The 23,782-nt window shown below is 35.4% G+C and overlaps 1 protein-coding gene and 1 pseudogene across 2 annotated transcripts in view; both read right to left on the bottom strand.

Moving 5' to 3' along the window:
* LRRTM4 (leucine rich repeat transmembrane neuronal 4) overlaps nt 1-23,782 on the bottom strand; it is a 729,583-nt gene that overhangs the window by 126,627 nt on the left and 579,174 nt on the right. The window lies entirely within an intron of this gene.
* LOC112821309 (U1 small nuclear ribonucleoprotein C-like) lies at nt 3,235-4,653 on the bottom strand (annotated as a pseudogene).

Genomic DNA, 23,782 nt, shown 5'->3' with positions numbered 1-23,782 from the left:
CTTTCTTTCTTTCTTTCTTTCTTTCTTTCTTTCTTTCTTTCTTTCTTTTTTATTTGACAGGGAGAGGCAGCGAGAGAGGGAACACAAGCAGGGGGAGTGGGAGAGGCAGAAGCAGGCTTCCCGACAGAGCAGTGAGCCTGATGCCGAGGCTCCATCCCAGGACCCTGGGATCATGACCTGAACCAAGGCAAAGGCAGACGCTTAAGGACTGAGCCACCCAGGAGCCCCAGGACACGCACTATTTTCTTAAACACAAGCGAGGTTATGTGATTAGCCCAGGTAGCCCCCTCCCGGGTGCTGTTTCCTTCAGTGACCTGGGCGTGTTCTGTGTTAGTTCCCACTGCACAGGTTTAGGCTAATCATCTGTTCTGTGGACGCTTGTCTTTGAGCCCCACTTCTATTCCTGCAGGGACAACTAGTAACAGTAATGGCATTCAATCTGTAAAGAAAGGAACAACAATATGGACTTTTTTTATCAGTAGAATTAAGCCATCAAAAGGGAAGACAATCGAAACAGGGAAGACTTTATAAAGAAAAAAATATTTTATTCTCTTCATTTTTCCAAATGTCAACTCCAACCCCTAACAAGATGGTCCAGATTTGTTCCTTTGTCCAGTCCTCTTTCAGACTTTTTCTTTAGAAATGGAATGAAGAAGGGGAGGTCACAAGTGAATGAGTAAACTCCCTCCATTGCCAGAAAATTTAGCCAAAAGAAATGTGATAGCTTCATACAGGTCTCTTCTCTTATAAATGAATTTTCCTGTGTATTCTAAAGAATGTATCCTGAGACTCGACATGCATCATGTTATACTCTTGGTTGTTTCTGCTTAATGATGTATAAATATAGAATACATACTTATTAGACAGTGACTGTGAGTTTAATTTTAAATATATAGGAATGCCTCAGCAAAATTGTTTTCTTTTCTTAATATCCTAACAATTAGACATTTTATTTCTTATTTTTGGGGGAGAGGGGCAGAGGGAACGAGAGAGAATCTTAAGCAGGCTTCACGCCCAGCATGGCGCCCAACCCGAGGCTCGATCCTACAGTTCTGAGATCATGACTGGAGACGAAATTAAGAGTCAGATGCTTAACCAACTGAGCCACCCAGGCACTCCTAGACATTTTAAATGGAGTGTGTTGACTAACAAATTTTTGTAAATCAGTAGATTATATAGCTATATTTGACATAAGATGACAGTAATTTCCCCTTGCATGTGGCAAGTCAAATTTTTACTACTATAGAAAAGGGCAATTTCCAAACATTCATAAATATCAGTACAGTATTGGGTGGTGGTACAAAATAATTTCATAAATGTCCCCTATTGAAATCTGTGCTAGTTTCTATTTTTCACAGCCAGGTAGAGTTTTCTGGGCAAATAGTTCTGGAGATATGGAATTTTATGGAAGATGTCTACTAGATCTAAAAAGAACTACTATGTATTATAAGAGGTACCATATATATATAATATTACTTGTAATTTTTGCACATACCGTAGACCAATTATTAATTTTTACTTTCAGCTTAATCCTTCATTTAGCATTTGAAATATTTTGAAAAACTGATTTTCCCAGAAACAGACCTAGTTCATATAAGGATGTACTCTTTGGCTAAGTTGCATTTATAAACCAGTAGGGAAAGGAAGGTTTCTGAACAAATGGTGTTGAAAAATTGGTTAACTCCACATCTGAAGAAATATGAGACTCTTGGGGCACCTGGGTGGGCTCATTGGTTAAGCGACTGCCTTCGGCTCACGTCATGAGGGATCAAGACCCGCATCTGGCTCTCTCTGCTCGGCAGGAAGCCTGCTTCTCCCTCTCCCACTCCCCCTGCTTGTGTTCCCTCTCTCGCTGTCTCTCTCTCTCTCTCTCTCTGTGTCAATTAAATAAATAAATAAAATCTTAAAAAAAAAGAAATATGAACTCTTAACTAACTCTACACCAAAAGGAGTAACTAAAAATTAAAATGAAATGTAGGTGAATTTTTACACACCTCAAGAGAGGAAAGAACTTAAAAATATTCAACAAATATATAGAGAAATGCTGGGGATACAGAGGTGAAGAAAACTCAGAAATACCTGCCGTCAGGGAGCTAGCTTACACTCCAGGGAAGGGGAGAAAGACAAGTAAACAACAAATCTACATACACTATATTTTATAATGGTAGATGATGAGTACTATTGAGAAGCACAGAATTGTAAATAGACTGGCCATGTAAGTCTTAGGAAGGTGATATTTGAACGGAGACTTGAGGTAAATGAGGAATCAACCCTAAAGATTCCTGGCAAAAGATTTTTCCACAAGAAGGAAATAGCTAGGGCAAAGCACCTAGGATGAGTTCATGCCTGGCAGGCTGAAGAAAAAAGGAAGGCAGGGTAGGTAGAAGGGAAGGAAGGAAGAAAAGAGTAATAGGAAAATTGTTAAAACTATAAATGGAGTTACCAAAAATATGAACAGATTTCATTACATATGCATTTGAAACTTCTAAACATTAAAGACAATTATGAATAAATTAAGAGGCAAAAGACAAACTGGGGTGAAATAATAGCAACAATATAATATAAAGTAATCCACTAGATAGCAAGATATACAGAAACTAGAACATTTCTTTATTCACTTCTGAGTCCCCAGCACTTAGAACAATGTGTTTGTATGATGTCCACACTAAATAGATCATGAATGCTGCTTAATAACTTGATATATGCCAATAGCAGTGTGGAGTGTGGAATACTCACATATATTTTTTATAGATGTCAAAATGGATTCCTTTCAAGTATTAGGTAGTTAGAAATACATATCAGAAGTCTCAAAACTTCCGCCATCATCTTTATCTCTTCATCTTGTTTAATTATTTTTAAAGCAATAGTCATTCCTAATATTATATTTTATATTCTTTTTGTTATAATGTATCCACTAGGGCAATGGTTTGGTTTTATTCTTTCCTGTATGCCAAATCATAGAATAGCTCCTGGTACATCACAGCTTTCTACAAATATTTTAACTAAAACAGTTGACAATTTTATTTTCATATTTCACAATACAAATGAAAATTGCTCTTTTTTTTTTTTTTTGTCCCACTGCTCCCCGGCAAAAACTATTCTTGCTTTGATAGGAAGGGGGAGCAAGTCTTTCTTGTCCTGCTGTGAGAAAACACCCAGAGTCACAGCACCATGATCTCTTGGTAAAGTAGAACAAGTAACATAAAATGAATATAAAGAGGTTCCTGTCTCTTCTTATCTGTCTGGTCGAGTCATTCCTGGCGAGTGGGCACCATCATGGGATGGGCAGGAGGTCTCATCATTGGGGGCCCAGGCACCATTGGCATGTGGCTTCCCATAGGTGGCCTCAATCCAGGAGCAGGTCCCACTGGTATCATCCCAGGAGGAGGAGGGCCCATCATTGGCATCATGGGAGGGCCCCCCATATGGGGCGCTGGCATCATGCCAGGGCGAGGAGGACCCGGGAGACTGGGGGGAGGTGGGGTCATTGCCTCTGCAGGAGAAGGAGCAGAGAATGGAGTAGGAGGTATCTTTCCTTGTTGAAATGCAGTGGTTGTTTTGTCAATCAGGCTCTGAGCCTGCTTTTCCATCCATTTCTGATAGTAGTCTTTCACACTCCCTTTGTGTTTCCTACCACTGCAGTGTGTCTTTCTCACAGATGGAGTGTCATGGGTGAGGTACGCGTTGTAGTAGTCACAATAAAACTTAGGTATGTTGCTCTGCAGGCTGTTGGCCACTCTGTCCCCCAAATATTTCTTGAATAAATGAATAAGTGCACTTCTAGCAAATTATGCAACTGAAATAAGGAGTGCTAGTCAAAGATTTATGTACAAGGATGTTTATTTCAGCATAATTTAAAACAATGAAAAACTGGAATATTTTGTATTTACAAAATCAAGGTAATGATTAAAAATTGTGGCATCTCCATTGATAGGATATCATATAGGAATTAATCTTCTTTACAAAGCACATTTAATATCACGGAAGTGTTCACAACATGTTAAATAAAAACAACGCAATACTAAATCCCATGACATTCAATTAACACTATTGAATTGAAACATATATTAGCAGATGTTAATTAGAACTGAATTTCAGAATTGTGAGAGACCTAAAAATACAACTAATCCAGGCATTTTCTAACTTTTTTTTCCTTCCCCTTTCCTTTCCCTTTCCCTTTCCCCTTTCCTTTCCTTTCCTTTTCTTCCCTTCCCTTTTTCTAGGAGTGGCACCATATATATAGGAAGAGTACCTTCTGTGGAATCAAATAATTCTTTTTTATTGCTGTGGTAACAAATTACCACAAATTTGGTGGTTTAAAACAACACAAATCTATTCTTAACTGTTTTGTAGTTCAAAAGTCTGGCATGGGTCTTAGCTAAAATCTAGATGTAAGCAAGGCTGGGTTCCTTCTTGGAAGCTCTAGGGTAGACTGAATTTCCTTGCCTTCTCCAGGCTCTAGAAGCCGCTCACATTCCTTGCATTCCCTGGCTCATGATTCCCTTTCCCAACATTCAAAGCCAGTAACATTACATCTCTTCATTTCTCGACACTCACATCGCCCTCTTACTTTTTTCTTCTTCCTTCTTCTGCTTCTAAGGAGCATTTTGATCTTATTGGGTCCATCTGGATAATCCAGAATAATCTCTCCATTTTCGGGTCCGATAATTAGCAACCTGAATTCCAAATGTAACCTGAATTCCCCTCTGTCATGTAGCCTAAATATTCATAGGCTCCAGGAATTAGGACATAGACTTCTTTGGGGAACCATTAGTATGCCTACTGAAAAGAACAGTTAAAGAAAAATTCCCCAGACTGTCTGCCTTCTTTTTCATACCTGACACATACATGTGTGCATGTGCACGTGCTCATCCGTGCACACACATGGTCTCTTCTGTAATGTGAAGAATTTTTAGATTTTCTTTTGGTCAAAGCACATAGAAAAGCTGTAAAAGTGTGACTTTTATCTAAAGGAAAGTAACATTATGGAAACTAACTTAATTGTCCTCTATTTAACATACAAAAATAATGGTCAATTTCCAAATCTTTTAAAAAATATGCAGTCCATTTTCTACAGCAACCTGATCACTGGGGCTACACCCAACTACTCCTGTCTCTACCTGCCAGGGGTTATTTATGTTCCTCCTTTTTTAATCAACCTTTCTTAAAATTAAATAACTACTTTTTTTTTTTAATTGGCCAGTCTCTATCCAGTCAGATTTGAGGCAGCGTAATGTATTTTTAGCAACTATTCATAGTAATGCTTTAATAAGAATTTGTGTATCATATCACCTCTCATTAACCAGAGCTCTGGGAGAAAAGAACCTGAGGCATGTGGATTGCGATGACCTAGGGGAATATGGAAAGTTTAGAATTTGGGGATAGAGATGGAAGATGATAGCCATGAAGGAGGCCTCATAAGACCAGTGGCTATAGTAGGGGCCCTAGGGATAACACTAGGAGACAGTTCCTGGATGAGATTTGGGTCCATTAGTGAACTTTTCCTATTTTAAGTTTTATCTGGCCTTGCACTCTAAGTTTCATTATGCACAACCATTTTATTTTTCATTGAATACTTATCTAGAATCAAATTGCCCTAGTTTTAAAATATTCTATTAAGTTATACATCAGCTAGCCCCAAATTGGTAGATTTCCCTGGTGCATTTGGAAAGAGTTTCTGAAATTTTAGCATGTCCATTTGAATTCTTACTATTTCTTGGTGTCTCTTAATTAGGTCTATTTCCAGGGACTAGGAGTGACTTTTTCTATAATAAACTAATAAATTTGATGGGTCAAGGTTAATGTAATTTTAATCTGTCAATCAAATTCCACAGCTTCTCAGCTCATTAATATATGTTGAATTATTTCATTTACCTTTCAACCAAATTTCATTAAAATTATAAAAGATTATTTTATCTAAGCTTGGTAATGTTTGTTGATGACATTGTTGTCCAGAGAAATTAGGATTCTGAATAGCAGTCAAACATGGCATTTTTTGCAACTGAGATAAATCAAAAGGTGAAACATCCATAAAGTATTTTTATTACACATAAATGATAGATTTGGTATTTTCCTGGGTTTCAAATATTTATAATCCCACCACTGATAAACTATCATACAAAAATTGCATCCAGGAAAGGTGATAGGCTGCTTTTCTCAATTATATAATATTATTTTATCATAATGGGAGCTCTTATTGGATAGAGTATTTTATCCATTCACTAATTCGCTAATGATTCAAATGTTTTAAGATTTAAAGGAAATCCATCAAATGTTTCAGCATTATGTGGCCATTCTCTAAATGTAGGAATCCAATTTAATGAAAATGTGAAAGCCAGGAGTTCTTACATTCAACATCTTATTTAATCTTGACAGCAGTACTGAGTGACAGGTCTTATTTCCACCTACTTATAAGGAACTGAAATGGAGAGAAGTGAAGTTACTTCCCGGGTTTGCATGGCATGGTAGAATTGCCATTCAGACAACACACTCTCAGTTCAGTGCTTAGCCCACCCCAATTACACCTGGGGCAGAGCAGCACGTGATTCAACCTCATGGGATGTCTCTTATTGTATGATGAGAGTATGCTTAGCAGATCTTCTTATCTTCTTATTAAGCTGTGTCAGCAAATTGCCTAATGGAGTTTTACAAATTTACTGAGAACAAAAATAGTCTTCTTAGAGAAACCATCTTGGGCAAGAATGTTAGAGAGAAGAAGTATGTGCTTATTTGGAAGACTGAATGTATGTTTTTTTAATGAAAAAGGAAAGAACAAACAGAAAAATAGCAAAACTTGGATTGATTTGGGATATCTAGCAGGCTATCTTTATTAAAAGAGAGAAAGGGAAGAGAGGAAATTAGTTTTTACTTTAAACCAACAAATGCCAAGCATTTTCATGTGTTTTATATCCTCATGATTACACTATAATGTTGTTTTTATAATCTTCATATCACATATGGAAACAAAATAAGGCTCCTGGTTTAAAATGCTAGGCTAAATTCGTTAGATAAGAACAAATAAAATTGAGACAAACACGGGTATATCTGTCTCTAAGATCATACACAGTCAACTGCTTAACATGTAGCAACTTGTCAAAGAATATTCTGGTATGGGTTATCAAATGGAAATAAAACGAAGTATTGTTCTCTCTTAAAATCATAGTGATGATGTGGCTATAATGGAACATTAAATAAATATGTTTATAACTTTCTAAAATTTTAAGTAAAAACATTTACCTAAGGCTCAGAGTGTTAACAATAATAATAATGTGGCTAATGGAAACATTCGATGATAGAATTAATTCATACATCTCTTTCCTTTAGATAGATCTTTATACAAGGTTAATGAAAATATGCAGTTAAGATCTTATTAAAAATAACTTTACTCTGTAAAGAGAAGATTAAGATAGTAGTGAGTTACCCTTAACAGATCTGGCTCAAATATAATAATAAAGTTGGAGATTCAAAAGATACCCAAAAAAGTGTCCTCAGAGACTTAAAGTCCTACTGTATGAGCTATGTCTTAAGCTCTAGGTTGAATTTATAAGGAGGTATTTTTTTTTTCCAGCTCAGTAGTAGGCAGAAATATCAGCAATAAATGCTATACATAACTGGAATGAGCTACCTAATGAAATCAATGAGTTAATCATTGCTGGAAGTTTTAATAGCAGGTCTAGGTAGGGATTTGTTTGGGATTTTGTACACAGGATTCAAGCAGGCAAAGAAAGAACTGACTTGATGCTTCTAAGTTTCTTCCCACTCTGTTTATGGTTTTATTTCACTACAGGGAATATCAACGTGGAAATACTTACTTAAAAATTATGTGACAAAGATCAGTACCTCTTTTGCCATATACATTCTATATTTTTACCTCTTTCTGTAGGCCAAGGTGGAAGGAGTCATGAAGTTTCTGTTACATAGTTAGCTAACTTAAAAGGATATAACCTTATTCTCTGAATAGCCATATATTTTTTAAGAAGATAAAACCTACAACCCTACTGATCATACCAGATTTGATTCAGAGATTGTTGTTCAAGGAAGAAAATCATCACAGATAAAGTAGACATACAACTGTCCCAGTCCAATAGGGTTTATGCATACACTTGATATTTGCCTTATGTTTTACACTTACATGTATCATTGCAGTAATATTTTCATAATGGAAAATAATCTGTGTTGTTGGCATGCAAGCTTGAGAATATGACCAGGTAGAACTTTAGACATCTCTCAACAGTGTTTATGTAAGTCTTTGAGAGAGTATAGATGATACAAACTGCCCATAAATGACCCATGTTCATATATTTGAGTAAAAAGGACTTGATGCCAGTGTCTTAGAAGGCTGCTGGCTCAGGGCAAAAAACATTGACTTGGAATTAGAAAACACATACTCAAACTTCATCTGCTATTAGCAAGTTTTCAGTGACCTGAAACAACATCAAATGTTACATATTTTTTTTTTAAAAAGGGTATAATGTATAAAACTATTCACCATGAAGTGTTAGAATAAAAATAATATGAGCCACACACTTGTCAAAAGTGTTATGAAGATGATTCATTCTTAAAGGCCTATTATTAAGCATATACATTTTTCAGTTTCTCATTATTCATGGATTGATGGAATTCCTTACAAAGAGTATGTGTGCACCCAAGGATAGAGCTTGTGTCAGGTTCTTTACTTATCACTCTAAATAGTAACTTTGTGTTTCTGAAGAGGCCTTTGCAATGAAATGGCTACAAAGATGCTAGAAGGTCATTCAATTCACAGAAACACTCTGTTATATGAAAACAACTGTGGTGTGAAATGTTAATTGATCTCATATCATTGTCTCTTTCCAGCTTATTTCATTTTTCTCCAACATAGAAATTTTTCTCATTCTTCCCCTAGACATTATCTGTCTTTTTTGACCATTCTCATGCATTTTGCACAATGTCTGGACTAAATAACAAGATAGGATGTTGATAAGCTTGATGGAATTGAGTAATAAATTCATCTACATAAAACGTCTTTACTCGGTGAAACAATCTAAAGTAGCAAATCTTTGCAGAAAATATGAAATTCATATTGATCCATAATATGTGTACATTTTACTCAGGAAATAAGATGAAAAAGAAATGTCTAAGAAAGTGTCCTTTAGTTAACAATGATTCATTTGGAAAGAGACATTTTTCCTGAAGGCTGAGAATAAGACTCAATCAGTATTGAGTTTGTAAAGGAAACCTTCAGGGAGTAAGATAATAGATGGACGTACAGCCTAGCCACTGTAATAAAAGAGATGATCGTTTTGTCAAAGCATTTGTTAATACAATAATCATTATGAGCATTTTCACAATTATTTGTTTTAAGTCCATTAAGGATTTCTTGAAAATAAAAATGAAAATGTTGTCCTTGACAGCCAAGAACAAATGCTGGAACAGGACATATTCCTTGTCAAGAAACGAGTATACACCCAAAAGGGTATAAATCTTTCAATTTGAAGTAATTCTATCAAGCATTTCAAAAATCTGAAATCTAGTACTTGAGAGTTACAGCTTTCTCCTAGGGTTTGTGGTTAATGAATTATAGCTTTTTCCTATGGTTAATGGCAGCTGGAGGCAAGCCATGGCATCACAGAGTGGGTCATTATGGAATTCTGATATGCTCATTCAAGAGGAGAAACTGAAAATAGGGAAAGAGGAAAGAATGCAGCAGAGATAGGAGGACTCATGGGGAAGACAGGGAAATAGAGGGAGAGAAAGGGAGACAGAAAAATGGCAATTGAAATAGAATAGGATAATGACATGTAATATACACACTCAAGAGGAACTGAAAAAAGTGAAAACATTGATAGGCAACATTGTGTAAATTTAAGGGATACAAGTCTTGACACATTTCTGTAGTAAAATGTGAAAAAAAGAAAATTAATGATACATCACTTTGATAGAATTACACACAACAATTAAGTCACAATTTCCAATTTAAAAAAATGAAAACTTCATTATTTGGGTGTTTGTGTGTAGAGTCACATATGTGTAGTTTGAAACTGTCCATAACCCCACCACCATATACTAAAAACAGTGAGTTATGATAGGTATCCTTTTAATTAGGTATTTGTATATAATAAAATATAACACATGATACCCAATATTTTATAAACATTTTTCATTTATTGTATCACAATGATTATTTTATATCAATAAATATACTTCTGCAAAAATGGTATAATATTGCATGTCAGGTATATGTCTTAGTTTGATACTTATTTCAGTTAGATTGCTTCTGATATTTCAGCAATTATAGTGTTATGATGAATCTCTTGTGAGTATAATTTTATCCACCCTTAATTATTTTCTTAGGATAAAATCTTAGAGGTAAAACAGGAAATAGGTACATAAAATTCCAAAACCATTGTAAAATGTTTAGAGATAATGTCATTCAGAAATATCATACTAACTTAGATTTACCAAGTAAAAATCTCTGATCTCACAGGGCCCAATTTCCTTACCATAGAAGACACAGGTTATCATCATATAGTTTTTAACCTTTGCCAATCAAAAATATTTTCATTTATTTTGTAGCATTATTGATATTGCACATCTTTGTGTTTTTTTTTAAAGGTTTTATTTATTTATTCGAGAGAGAGAGAATGAGAGATAGAGAGCACGAGAGGGAAGAGGGTCAGAGGGAGAAGCAGACTCCCTGCCGAGCAGGGAGCCCTATGTGGAACTCGATCCTGGGACTCCAGGATCATGACCTGAGCCGAAGGCAGTCGCTTAACCAACTGAGCCACCCAGGCGCCCACATCTTTGTGTTTTTTTAAGATTTTATTTATTTAACAGAGAGAGAGCCCAAACGGGGGGAGCAACAGGCAGAGAGAGAAGCAGAGTACCCACTGAGCAAGGAGCCCAGTGCAGGACCTGATCCCAGGACCCTGAGATCATGACCTGAGCTGAAGGCAGATGCTTAACCAACTGAGCCACCCAGGCGCCTCTGAACACGTCTTTATATCTATTTCTTCTGCTTTGCTTATTTAAGACCTTGACCCATTTTCCTTGGGAATAGTTGTTATATTTATTGATTTGTAAGAGATTTATATATGTTGGAAACATGTGAATTTAGCAATATGTGTTTCCTATCTTGCATGTTTCATGATAAGCTTTTGCCAGATACGTTGTATTTTTTCTAATGTAAATGGTATATATTTCTCTTATGATTATCTTTCAGATTATTTTGATAAAGGACAATTAATGTCTGTTTACTTATTTAATTATATTACTGAATTTCCTTGTTAATTTGGGATTTTTAAGTTGAAAGTAAGTTTTTCAAGTAACTAATTTTAACACCTGCAAATAAGGATAAATTTTGTCATTTATTTCCCAATATTCATAGTTCCTATTTCAACCATTTTTTCTTTATATATTGATTAGAAGTATTAGAAAATATGTAAAAGAATAATGGTGATAGATAGAAGACTTACTTCTTTATTTTAAAGCACATTTTAGACTTTTGCCACTATGTTTAAATATTATTAAAAATAGAGTTTTTTAATATTAAAAAGGTGTACTTCTATTCACAGTTCTTTAAGGATTTTCATGATTGTGTGGTTTTTGTTTTTTATCTTATTTATGTTAATATATTGAATACTTTTGAATCATTTATTCATCCACAGAATAAAACACTTAGTCATGGCACTTTATTCTCTAACCACATAGTTGAAACTGTTGCATTCACGTTTTTGTTTATTAGGTTCTTTTTAAAATCTATACCCACAACTGAGGAATATTCTGTAGTGTCTGTAGTTTTAATTTTAGTATACTATTTTTGGAATATTTTGGAATAAGGTTATGATAGAGTTTTTGAAAAAATATGAAGTTTCCAGGTTTTACTTCTGGTCAGTAATACTTTACAGAGTAAAGGTGGAATATATTTATTCATAAAACTACCTTTCAGTGGTTGCATTCTTAGGTACCAGTAAATCCTTTTTTTTTTTTTCAAGTTTCTACTCTAGTCATGTTTTCTATTTTGTTTTTGTTGTTTATCTTAGTTAATATTTCCCTCTAATATTTCCCTCTAAACACCATCTATTATATTTTTTATGTTAACTATTTTTTAGTATTTTTTTATGTTATGTTAATCACCATACATTACATCATTAGTTTTTGATGTAGTGTTCCATGATTCATTGTTTGCATATAACACCCAGTGCTCCGTGCAGAACATGCCCTCTTTAATACTCATCACCAGGCTAACTCATCCCCCCAGCCCCTTCCCCTCTAGAACCCTCAGTTTTTTTCTCAGAGTCCATAGTCTCTTATGGTTCGTCTCCTCCTCCGATTTCCTCCCCTTCATTCTTCCCTTCCTGCCATCTTTTTTTTTTAACGTCTAATATATTATTTGTTTCAGAGGTACAGGTCTGTGATTCAACAGTCTTATACAATTCACAGCACTCACCATAGCACCTACCTTCCCCAATGTCTATCACCGTAAAATCGAATTTACAATTATTTAATTTCCTTCATATCTGTGGCTATGTCATTTTTTGATTTAAAGTTAGTTAACATATAGTGTATTATTAGGTTCAGGGTAGAGTTTAGTGATTCATCAATACCATGTGACTATGTCATTTTTAAAATTCATTTCATATGCAAGAGTTTTGATTTCTTTTTCTTTAGTCTATTCTCTGATTTGCATTGTGAATAACAAATATATACTGTATTCCCTCTACTTTCTCTTTATATGTGGAAATATTTCAGTTATACTTCATGACCTGGAGTATAATTGTTTTTCTAAAGCTTCAGTGATCATTTGAACTAGTGGGTATTCTCTGTTCATACAGTAAATTTAAACAGAATGCCAATTAAATCATGATTATTAAATATCTTATTAAAGATCTTATTTCACATTCTTGTCCACTTGAAAAAATGTGCAGTGTGTTTGAATAAAAAGTCATTCATTCTCTCTGTTCTGACCCAACAAAGTTCTATTTATTTTGTTTTTGTTTTTTGAATGACTTTTTATAAGGAATACATATCAAGTAAATATTAAGAAGATTTAATAAAAAAATCATCAGGATAAATAGCAAGGTTTTTATATCCAATTGAATAATATGAGGTTAAAAATTACATACAGCTCAGCAGGTATTACTAAATACTTCGATGGAAGATATTATTTGTGTTCTAGGCATTCCTGCACAACCTTCTCAAAGTGTTTTATTTCATTTGGTTTTCAACACAACCATTTGAGGTTGGCTTCAATATTCCAATTTTAAAGATGAAGAAACAACTTCATCAAGGTTAAAGGAGTTACCCAAATTGAGTGATAGATTCAGAATTCAAATTCAAGCCCACAAGAAAGCCCACACTGTGTTCAGTGCTTGGAGCTATTTCTCTGTGATCATGTATTTAACCATGTTATTACCCTTCATGAGGAAATGATCTGACAGGTGGGTTAGAGTTTGGCATTTCTCCCAAATATCTTAAAGAGATTAATTAGAAAAACTGCTGAAGTGATTGTGGGACAATTAGAGTTAAGTACTTTTTAATCTTATCCTCAGGCAACAAAGGCATTTTATCCTTTTAATTTTATTTTCTACCCCTCTGTCTGACATTATTACCTGGTTAACACTATTGGGTGTTACGTGGAGGATGGGCTATGAGTTTAGATAGACTTAAATTCCCATGCCACCATTTTTCATAGTGGTATTTCTTTTTTTAATTTAATTTTATTATGTTATGTTAATCACCATACATTACATCATTAGTTTTTGATGTAGTGTTCCAGTTCTATTTATTTTTAAAACAACCTTAAATTGAAATTTTAAATTAGTATGTTTCATTTTATTTAATTCTATTTCTATAATTTTTAACAAACTTTTATTTGTTTAATACCAAAACTTAGATTAATTTCCAAGATTAACTAATTTTGTTGCTCACCATCACAATTCTTTGTTAAATTCTGGCTAGAGTTACATATTAATTAACAACAAAGATTATAAATCACAGACTAACTTCAGTTTACTAGACATAGAAAGGAAATTTCAGGTATCTTATGCAGATGAAATAAAAATTAAAGGATGCCTTTTTTCATTGATGTTAAAAGCCTCTGTTCACCTGGGCTTAATACTGAAGCTGAAGAAATCCATTTTCCAAATACCCAATAAAATGTATCAAGAAAAAAGAACTGACGCTGGATCTAGGAAAGAGTATTATCCAAACATCAAAAAATTTTATAAATCTCTCAAAAAATTCAAAATTAGACCAAAAGGAAGTTGAAAAGACAATTAGTTGGTGATTTACCATACAAAAGAAAATACTTGCTTTGGGAATAGGAGGTGGGTGAAGATATCCTGACTGGAGGAAGAGTCACCAGAGGAAAGAATAGGTAGGTGATGGGTTAGAGTCTTCACGGATAGTCCATCAAGTAAATGAAATGATCTCAAAGTGGGATTCAGCCCTAACAATTAAGGCAGACTTCTGCCTTGAAGATTGTTCTGGTTAGAGTTGTGTTTCTGTTAACAGGGGACAGTGCCCCAGATAAATTGGCAACATCTATTTTTAATAGAGAGGCAAAGATCATTTCCTCCCTCTGTCTCAAGCTGTGCTACCTTTCTCTTGCTCTGAAAGCTTAGACCTCTGACATTTTACTGGAGGTGAAAGTTAAAATGAAGGTAGTTGGATACATTTACCTCCTTCACTCAAGTAAATCTGATTCATATATTTTTGATTCTTCTATATTCAGAACACAAAGAAGTCACCAAAGCAACTCATGTCATGCCTGACTGAAACTATCCCAGCCAACTCTACCCATTTAAGATATAGATTAGAAAAATGTTCTCCTTGAGGGATTAAGTAAAAGGAATATATATATATATATTTTTCATATATATATGAAAAATTTCAAGGAACTACCATATTTGTCATTGTATTTAAAAAGTTATTATAAAAAGTGAAGAAAAATGTAAAATATCTCAAGATATAATAACACACTATTTCTATGAAATAGAGCAATTATTAAACAATGAGAAATAAATCTTACTGAGAAAATGTTTATTGGAAAATAGAAAGGTAATCCTTGAATTTTTAAAGGTAATTTGGTTGTAAGTCACAGATTTGTAGCTGGAAAAAACAGAACCAGTGCATTTGAGGACAGAGAAATTTTCTCAGCAATCAGAAGTTAAGAATAAAGAGATGGAAGTGATAAAAAGAAAAAAGTCACATGTAGAACAGATGCTGAAGATAAAATACATGTAGGCTATAAATTCCAGAGGAGAGAATAAAATAGAAGAATTATGATAATTAACCAGAGAAATGGTAGAGTAATATGATTACAGGTTAAAAAAATACTCATGGTTAGTCAAAATTAATGAAAAATTACTAGCATCTAGTTGTATCCAAGTTTAAAAAATATACATAAGTTCTCGTTGATATCTGAGATACACCTGAAAGGTACTAGTGTCCAATTGAAGTGTTAAAGTCTCTATGTCCCCCACCAATTTCTTTTAAAGATTTATTTATTTATGAGAGAGAGAGAGCAGGGGGTGGGGCAGAAGGAGAGGGAGAGTAAAACTCAAGCAGTCTGTTCTGAGCATGGAGCTTGATGCAGGTCTTGATCTCACAACTCTGTGAAGCCCCATGAGAGCCCAAACTAAGAGTCAGATGCTTAACTGACTGCTCCACGTAAGTGCCCCACTCCCACTAATTTTAGATCCATGGTATTTTGACGTAAAATATCATGACCTGCTATTCTAGGCCCTCAAAACTCAGATGTGCAAAAATGCAACTATGTTTCTAGAATTGAGTTTAATATCTGACTTGGAACCCTAGCTTGCTTCTTAGCAGGCAGATTCATCTACTTATTCCCAGGTAAATTAAATGCAGATAATCTCAGCTAAGATAACATTTATAAACCTATCACATTTCAAATAAAAGACCCATATTCACATTCCCTTGTTTTCTTCCCTGGGTTGACTGTAACTCTACAGCAAGATATTTATAGTATATGGAAGACTGTGCCCATGTTGTTTATTGGGATGTATAATACACAGGTGCCCTTTGTTAATATATCCTCCTTTTTGGTGTCAACCAGAGGTTGGACTATTTCTATAAAAGGTCAGGGAATAAATATTTTAAAACCCATGGGTCATATAATTTTTGTTGCAACAACTCAACTCTGTCACTGTAACATTAAAGTAGCCACAGACAATATTTAAATATATGAACATGGCTACATTCCATTAAATCTTTATTTACAAAACCAGGAGCAGTTTTGATTTTGTGCAAGGGCCATAGTCTGCTGATCCTTCGTACATTAAATTCCCAGAACTCTTTCCAAAATCCTTTCAATTCAAATATGTTTTTCATTTTTTTCACTGGGTTTCATAGCACTGTCATTTTTGAAAAACAGTGTCTGTGTTTCTAACCAGAGTTATATGCATTATGTATCACTGTTGGATGTACTAACTCCTCTCAGCTCTGTGTTTCTCTCGGTGTCACCCAAAACTGTTGGATCTTTTTCCAGGCCATTTCCCTCCATGGAAAACTCAGCGAGATGTCTGGAGTTCTTACTGTGCATATATCAACATGTGCCCTTCTCTGCAAGCCTGCTGAGTACCATATATCAAGATAATAAAATTGAGCCCCAAATTTACTCTCCTTCCAGTTTATGTCAATCCCAGTCAAATCCCTAATGGTCCCTCCCATTCTTCATTCTCATCTCCAGATCATACTCTGCCTCTGGCTGGCGGAGTAGCGGGAAGTTACACACTGATTCTCATTTCCTCTTTCTATTTTTACTCTTCTCTACCTGTATCATCTTGACTAGCGCCTCCTACTCCCCTCATTTTTGTATTGGTAAAGGTGTACTCAGAGGGAAAATGTGCTTCTGTATCTCTTCTGCCTAGTACCTTAGCCTGCAATCTTGATGATAATAGGAAGAGCAGAATCTTTTTACTTTGGGGGCAGAGAAGAGGGCTGAACACACCATTTGATATTTTAAGGTATTAGCTGGTTTTCCAGGATTAATACTTCATGTACCATCTTTTCACCAAACAATAACAAACAATGGTATGTTAACAAAACAAGAATACCTAAACACTGTAATAACACACCAATGTATAAGAAATATACTTTCCTGAAAAATGTCTGTCCTCCTTTTATGAAAGTTTTGCAAGTGCTGTATTAACCATTAAAATCACAAAAGAGCAACAAACTTGCAGCAAATAAATACTATGTTTTGAAATTTCATTTAATGCTAAAGTTTTTTTTTACTTGAGGTGCAGTCAAATGATAATATTGTAGTTTCTTTCTGTCAGTTCAGATTTAGACTAAATCTCCTGTGTACAGCTATGTACCAACTTGGGTTAAATGTCTTAACATAATTCATAAATTCACCTTTATGTCTCATGTGTCCATCAGTTTAAATTTTCTTCTAGGAATATATTTGGCCTATCATATAAACCATGCAAGTATAGGACGTGTAGGCTTATCCCCATCCAAAAGTGTAAGTGGAATAAATGAGATTGGCCATAAAAAGAGAAGGGGAGGACATAAAAACATAGAGGAAACAGAAATCCTCTGTCACCACTCTCGGTGGTCTGGTTCACAGCCATTTCCTTGTCCCATTTTCCTTAATAACAGCCTACCTTACATGACAGGGGCTAAAACTACCATGCACTTAATTTAGCCTTAGTTGCTGCTAGGAAAGGCCCTATGCCCTGGTTCTCACCAGTGAAAATTAAGAAGTGTTCAGGGGGAATTCTGGAAAAGCTTTCCCTCTGTGATAATAAGAGACATGAATGACAATAGTGCCCTCCTTGCCTCCCACTCCTGACATTAACGTTGCTGGGGGACGCTAAGACCATCCTCAGGCTCAGTCATTCACTGAAAGGACTCCCAGGACTCAGAAAAGCTGTTATCCTCAGGGCAATGGTTTATTACAGCAAAAGGATATAGATTAAAATCAGCAAAGAGGAAGGTGCTTATGGTGAAATTCAGGAGAAAACAGTTCTAAGCTTCGAGGTGTCCTTTCCCAGTGGAGTCACACTGATATGCTGAACTCTTCCAGCAACAATGGATGGTACACATAAAAAGTGCTGCCAATGAGGGCAGCTCACCGGAGCTTTCATGTCCATGTTTCTTTTCGATGGGGGGCTGGGGGGTGATCCGTCACATAAGCACATATGCATGCATCAGACTCCAACCTCCCAGAGCAAAAACAATTATTCACCATGAACCACATTACTAGCATAAACCATCTGATCAAAGTTAACAAGTCAGGAAACGACAGTTGGCGGGGATGTGGAGAAAAGGGAACTCTCCTACACTGTTGGTGGGAATGCAAGCTGGTGCAGCCACTCTGGAAAAAGGTATGGAGGTTCCTCAAAAAGTTGAAAATAGAGCTACCCTATAACCCAGCAATTGCACTACTGGGTATTTACCCCAAAGATACAAATGTAGGGATCCGAAGGGGTACATGCACCCCAATGTTTATAGCAGCAATGTCCACAATAGCCAAACTGTGGAAAGAGCCTAGATGTCCAACAACAGATGAATGGATAAAGAAGATGTGGTACATATACACAATGGAATATTATGCAGCCATCAAAAGGAATGAGATCTTGCCATTTGCAACAATGTGGATGGAACTGGAGGGTATTATGCTGAGTGAAATAAGTCAATCAGAGAAAGACATGTATTATATGATCTCACTCACATGAGGAATTCTTAATCTCAGGAAACAAACTGAGGGTTGCTGGAGGTGGGGGGGTGGGAGGGATGGGGTGGCTGGGTGATACACATTGGAGAGGGTATGTGCTATGGTGTTATACACAAACAATGAATCATAGAACACTACATCAAAAACTAATGTATGGTGATTAACATAACATAACAAAAAAAAAAAAGAAAAGAAAAGTGATAACCTCACAGCCCAAGGACCCGGCATACAAAACAAAACACAAAATATTTTTTTAAATCAGCCAGAATATTCCAAGAGCTCAGAGTTCATCTCCCAAGAACTGGCCAAAGGCCAGTCCTGAAGACAAACATTTCTTGATAACATGCAGGGTTTGAGCACTGGCACCTCCTGAGTTAATCCTTTGAACTTTGAACATGGCTGGGTGAAGGCATATGTTTGGAGCTACAGTCTCCATCCTATGACTCTAAAGGGACTGCTGAGAAAATTGTAGATGCTGATAAGGACCTGACATTTTTGAATTTCCAATTTCCCACCTCTGAACCACCTTCCTGTGAATGCCTTGCTATGTGAAATATATTATGAAATCGTTTTAAAGTTATTTTATTTGGCTATTCTCTTTGGTCCCACTAAATGGATCTTAAGTGAGTCAGTATCCAGAGCACACCATGGCATGTAAGTGAAATGTAAGTGAAGTTTGAAGGCTAATATATATATATATATTCAGATAAGACTTCAGTCTTAGACTGAATATCAATATGACAGAAAGTCTGTTTCTTATCCTGTATTTTCCCAGCCCTCTGTCCAGTTCTAAGTAATGCAATAACTACAATATCTTTGTTGCCACAATTCTAAAAATTCTCATCTTTTACATCTTTATATTTTTTTTGAAATATTATTTATTTCCACTAACCTAACCCAGTGTCTTGCATAATGAACTCTCTATAAATATATTGAATGTTCAATTTGAATTCCAATTAGATATTTTTCCAGTGAGATTTTGCCCCATAGTTCTTTCAAAAGAACAATGCAGGATCCTTTTCTGGCACCTACAGATAATAAAAATCACTTTGCAGGAGACATTTACAACATTGTCGTCTTGATGGAAATGGTTAATATGCAGCCATTCCACATTTTCCTCTCTTCTCTTCCTTTTCTATAGAAATAAAATATTTTTCCTCAAAAGGATAAACTTTGATGCAACCTTCTGTTAGTCTCAGATAAGGGGCTTTAAATACAAGCTTTCCAGAAGTTCCTTCCACAACACTTTGAGTTCTTCAGCACAGTTTTAGACTATAGACACCCATTTTATAATCTTCAGGCATGTATACTTGGTTTTGAAATAATGGTTTAGTCTCCTATAGATTTCTGGAGGTTTTGCACTTGTGTAAAAGAATGACATTGAGGTTTTAGTAATTTATTTCAGAACCTGGAGAAGACTTCATTTTCATAGCTGTCACACTAGGTGATATGTAAAACCTAATGACATTCAAAAGTTGTCAAGGTGATTTATTTGTAATTTGGGAGACTCGGCTAGTAACTGTTTGGAGCCGTTGTTGTTTTAAAGGTGTTTTCTTATGTGTCTAAATATAGAATAATGAAAAAGCAACAAATAAAATATGGTACATAAGGGCGCCTGGATGGCTCAGTCGTTAAGCATCTGCCTTTGGCTCAGGTCATGATCCCAGCATCCTGGGATCGAGCCCCATATCGGGCTCCCTGCTCAGCGGGAAGCCTGTTACTCCCTCTCCCACTCCCGTTTGTGCTCCTGCTCTCGCTATCTCTCTCTGCCAAATAAATAAAACTTAAAAAAATATATATGCTACATAAAATGAAGCATCTAGCATAGCCTCTAGCCCATAGCAGATTCTCAGCAAATTGTCTTTGCATTCCACTTCATTTGCCAAAATACCATTATTCTAGTCCCTGTCTCTACCACATTTTAATTAATTTATATAACTGAAACATTTTTTCCTGGTTTCTCCATAGTTGCATGTTTTTTGTTTTTGTTTTGTTTTGTTTTGACTTTAGAATGGCTTTAGATTTACAGAAGAGTTCGAAGACAGTACAGACTTCCCAAATACTCTTCATCTTGTGTTCCCCATTTTTACCATCTTACATTTATCAAAACTAAAAAGCCAGCCTTCATATATTATTATTAACTAAACTCCATATTATATTCAGATTTCACTAATTTTCACCTAATGTCCTTTTTCTGTTCCAGGATCCCACATGGTAACATTAAATTTTGTCACCATGTCCTTTAGCTTTTTCTTGGCTATGACAGTTTCTCAGATCTTGCTTATTTTTGGTGATTTGGCAGTTTTGAGAATCACCAGTCAGGTATTTTGTGGAATGTTGCTCAGTTCGGATTTGTGTGACCATTTATTTATGGTTACACTGGGACCTTGGGTTTTGGTAAGAAGACCACAAAGGCGAAGTGCTTCTCATCACATCATATCTGGTGTGTACACACTATTAAGATGACTTACCACAGATGATGCTAATCTTGGTCACCTGGCAGAGGTAATGTTTGCCATCTTTCTCTACTATTGTTACTGCCCCACCCTCAGTCCCCTTTTTTGTGCTCTATTCTGTAAAAGCAAGTCATTGAGTACAGTCCACACTCAAGGGTTAGGGAATTAAGCTCCATCTCCTGGAGCAGTGAGCATCTACAAATGATTTGGAATTCTTCTGTACAGGAGACTTGTCTCTTTCCCCATTTATTTATCTACCTGATCTTTTGTGTATATCATGTGGACTCATGGCCATTAATTTTATACTGTAGGTTGTATTATTTATTTTGTTGCCCCAATTGTGCCAGTTTTGGCAATTAGTTTCTTTCCTGTTGGCTCCTATCCATTTGACATGTCCCTTTGTTTTGGCTTTTGAGCTCTTCTTTACTTTCTGGCACTACAAGAGGCTCCATGGTTATCATGTATATTCCTGCTCCAGCCTGAGAATTAGCCATTTCTTCAAAGAGATCTGGGTATGTTTATCAAGAACAGCATTAGACTCTAAGGTCTGGGTGCTGGTTGTGCTCATTGCTACTGGACTCATTTTTATATTTGTCAGGGAAGAATGAAAACACATACATAAGTGGAAAAAAGTAGAATCTCTCAAAGACTTTCACTCAATTATCAACACAGGCAAACTTCTTCATCTACTCCTCTACCTACCTCTCCCAATGGTTCCCCATGCCCTACTGTCATTGTGTCGACAGAGTCTCTAAAAGACCTTAAAAAAAGGTTTTTAACATAACTACAATGCCATTATCAAACTTAAAGGAAATTCATTGTGTACCGTCATTTGGATTCCAGTTAGCAAATTTCATTGATTGTCTTGTATTTTTAAAGTTGATTGATTCCCCCCCTGCTAAGTTTATTTAAAGTTTTTAAAAATCCAGGAATTTTATAGTAGCCTTAGTCATGAGTGGGCAGAGGATTTTACTACCAGTCAGGTAATCTATTCAACCCCAAGTTTACCTCTTCAGTGATTGCCAAATGAAATTTGTAATTTCTAGATCAATGCACTTAACGAAGATTACACATATCTCTAATTTTAGTTGCTTCTTCTGGAGAGCAGGGGAGTGCTTATGGTATAACTCCATGACTAGTATAGCAGAAATGTTGGATGCCTAGGATTATTTAGGAAGTCAGAGATGATAACACTTGACCACCTGATCACTAGACAAGATCAGGTTGAGGGGAAGGTAGGACCACAAAGTATTTTGTCCAGACCTAATAGATGAGACACTCTGCCCTGCTCCTGACTATAGTAGGCACTACATAAATATTTGTTGAATGAATCATAAATGCTTTTCACCAGAACTGCACTGTCAAATACTACCTAAGATTGCCCCCTTTTTTTTCCTGTTTGTATTTATCTATCGTACATTTATCCACCTGTATTATTATTATTCAGTGGCATTTTCTTTTAGATGTGTTTCTCACAAATGGCATTTAGTTATTTGTTTTGAAACCAATTTGGGAGTCACTGACTTTCATAAAAAATCTTCAAACAAAATTCACCTTTATTTTAATAACTAATAAATACAACCTTATTTTCATGTTTATTCTTACAGTTCTTGGTCAGTTCTTAGTCACTATATTTATTTTATTTTCCTACTTTCTTTTCCTAATTGACACAAAACTTTTCTTCTCAATGCCACATATAACCCATATATTGAGAAAAGCTTTTTCTGTTGCATTTATTATAGTTTAACGCTTCCTTTGGTTAAAGCCCACTGCACACAATTCTTACGTTTGTGTTGTTTTTATGCTATTTCCTTTCTGTATCTTATAACTAAGAATATTCTTATTTTGCATATCTTTAGTTATTTCCGTGGTAATTCAGGGGCTAACTTGAATTAAGTATGGTCACCCATCATTTATCTTCAAAGAGAATTGTTTCCTTATTGCTTTTTCTACATTCCTGAAAGATTTCCATAAGATTATCTACACATGAGGCAATCCCTAATATTGCCATTGCACAGATGTCAAATATTTTCGATGCAGCTTGGCTGTTTTCACTTAGGTTCCTAGTCATCTCTCTGATGAGGAAGTTCTACTGGGGAGCTGTGCTGGAATTTCTTAAATATAGTGTGGAGCCTTAATCACCTGAGCAGCATTTTACAAATAGCCCAAGTAAGAAATAGAGGCAAGCCTACTTTCTGAAAGTGTCTGTTACAGAAACTCATTTTCTTTCAGAAAAATCACTTTGTCCCAAACACATATTTTAAAACCAAGACAAAATACATGTAACAGAGATCATAATGGTAACCTTCAGATTAGAACTCAGGTATCCAAACTATACCATACTGCCTTTACAATATCCTTTCCTGAAACTCTCCTCTTTTGTTCTCTGTGAGTTCTACATGATTTGTAGATAGATCATATATTCAACCCACTTCTCTTTCTCTATGGCTCTTTGGAACCATGAACACAACTCAGCAAGGACTTGATGGATTGAAATAGAGCCCATTCATGAATCTCTCTCAAGTTCCAGAGTCTATTTCAATTCTATTCAATTTAAACATATTATAAAACTTCCATTATATGCCAACATTATTTTAAGTACTGAAGGTGATAGAAAGACAAATATGTATAGTTCATT

The sequence above is a fragment of the Callorhinus ursinus genome, unplaced genomic scaffold, assembly GCF_003265705.2.
Source record: "Callorhinus ursinus isolate GAN/ISIS: 27379988/994484 unplaced genomic scaffold, GSC_fseal_2.0 scaffold10, whole genome shotgun sequence".
NCBI classification, from domain to species: Eukaryota; Metazoa; Chordata; class Mammalia; order Carnivora; family Otariidae; genus Callorhinus; species Callorhinus ursinus.
Note: the sequence above shows the minus strand (reverse complement) of the source record. Positions and strands in the feature narration are given on the sequence as shown.